Source organism: Dreissena polymorpha, chromosome 4 (genome assembly GCF_020536995.1).
Source record: "Dreissena polymorpha isolate Duluth1 chromosome 4, UMN_Dpol_1.0, whole genome shotgun sequence".
Taxonomy (NCBI): Eukaryota; Metazoa; Mollusca; class Bivalvia; order Myida; family Dreissenidae; genus Dreissena; species Dreissena polymorpha.
The window spans coordinates 92,871,899-92,874,357 of record NC_068358.1 but is presented as its reverse complement, the minus strand read 5'-3'; positions in this window follow the sequence as shown (position 1 = coordinate 92,874,357).

Here is a 2,459-nt window from a genome sequence, read left to right as displayed (position 1 = left end):
TGGAATCACAAAACGGTTAATATGAACTGACAATATATTGAAAGACAGTTTCAGTCGATCAATTAGCGGGTTATTAATGTTTTATCGAATCAATGTTTATTGGACTAACGAATAAAAAATGTGATTTACATTTCTACACCAATATATTACCGACGATTCGTTTTGAAGGTAAGCAAGTAGATTTATAAATAAATGCATTTAATTATGTGCTGTGACTTATCAGGACAATCATCACATAAACCACTTCGTTTTACTGTTATTTTAATAACAATGAGATGTGGAGAAATGTTGCATTCGACTTAATTTTTAACCTCGATGGCGATATAGGTTATATTTTTACATGCCCGGATTATAATGATAATGATAAATAGTCATTATTATTGAGTATGTATGTGTAAATTAACAAACATGTTAACACTTATATTGTCAAAATTATAATTTTTCTTTTAAATAAAGTCACTCATTACTTTATTTGGTAACCATTTACTGACCATTTACCATGTCTTCCGTTTATTCTTCTTCGTTTAAATTATTGACGTCGTGGTTTGGACAGTTTTTCGTACGACGTACTGTTGCTACTGTGGCGACGCCTAAACCCATTTAAGCCTAGTGGACTCTCACGTCCTTCTAAATTGGATCAATTTATTTCCAAAATTAGGGATGTCTAGTATATTTATTTCTATATTTAGAATATTTCTTACAGAAATTCCTTTAAGCAAACAGCGCAGACCCAGATGAGACGCCGCATCATGCGGCGTGTCATCTGGGTTTACGCTATTTGCCTAGGCTTTTTACTAGACGCTAGGCATAAATGGGTTAAAATCATCTTAGCCGCGTCATGCTTATATGGGTATTCTGTCATATTCGGCCAGCGTAGTATATATGGGTATTTGCGCACATTTGATTCGCCATTAGTGCAGTTTGAAGACAAAATGGAGTGTTTGGTCATCCGTGTCGTATGGACACATGTATTGTTTAAAGTAGAATCCGTAATAACACTAAGTTTCGGACACTCTAAATTTTCGGACACCCTCTTTTTAGCCAAAATAATTATTTTTCGCGTCTCTTAACTTTCGAACATTCTGGTTTTCGTCTATCATTAATGACTCTATATCTTCGAACAGCATATATTACAGCACTCTTTTTTTTTTACAGATTTTGACCCTGTTTTCTCTTACTTTTTAACACTTCGATCATGTATTTTTACAACCGGTGTAAGGTAATAATACCTGGCAGATGCATACCTGAGGGAAATAGACCATAACATTTACACGGTGTAGATGAATATCTGTGGCCTCTCTGTCAAAACGCTGCCTCTCTGTTCATTCTCGGCTACCTCTCTGTTATAAACATGAAAAATGGATGATCGTAATTCACAAAACTGATAAGAAAATCTAAAATTAAAAACCTCTAAACACATTTGTGCATAAAAAGAGGTGTTTCATAAGTTGAAGCATATATCCAGCTACAGGTTCACAGTATTCCGCAGGTCCAAATGCCTATCACAAACTCTATCGAAGATGGAATGATGACGAGTGTGGTGGAACAATCGTGCATACATGCCACTTTTATGACTTTAGCATAGCTTTTCCGTAATATGACAAATATCTATTGTCATTGATATCATCTTTATGATCAAAACTTTACGTTCAATGTACGCTATATAGTAATTATCGTCAATTTTACTTTAAAAAATGCCTACGTTCACTTTCGTTGTGGCACGGAAAGCCTCTAGATCGGCTCACTTTTCCGGCACGGGCAGCCTAGTCATCGATTGATATTGTTATTTTTCTAAGTAAAATGAGTTAAACGTTTAACGTTTGTTAAAAGTATTAATAGTAAAAACTTAAATGTCAGAATATTGGATGTAAATATCAAAGGCGAAAGGGGACTTTTAACATAATTATTTCGACTAACGCTATCGGCAACATATAATCGATGAATAGGCTTCCGTGCCAGAAAAGTGAGCCAATCGTGTAAATATTCGCTGTTAATCTCGACTTTACTCGCAGCGAATTTTCTTAGCGGGAGCTGTAATTTTGTGACCCGCTAAGAAATTTATCCTCGAGTGACCTATGTTGACGCATGTAAGCAATTAAACAAAATAAGTTTTTATAACATCATCACCTTTCATTAACCTACAATGCTTTTCTTAATGAATGCCTTCTTATGTCGTTTGAAACAAAAAGTTGACATAAATCACACCAAAAACACCACCAGATTAAAAGTTTGCTACACTATGGAAGCGGCCATGTTTTCTGAGAGTGACCTGAAATGACGCATTTGATTGGCTGCCTTGTTATGTTGTCAACATCGCATTTGATTGGCTGCCTTGTTAACATTGGAGACTGTACGCTGAAATTTAACTTACCGGTACCTAACCATGCAGACTGAACTTGTACACTGGTACCTAAAATATGTAAAACACATATTAAGTTCAAATTTTATTGTAACATTCA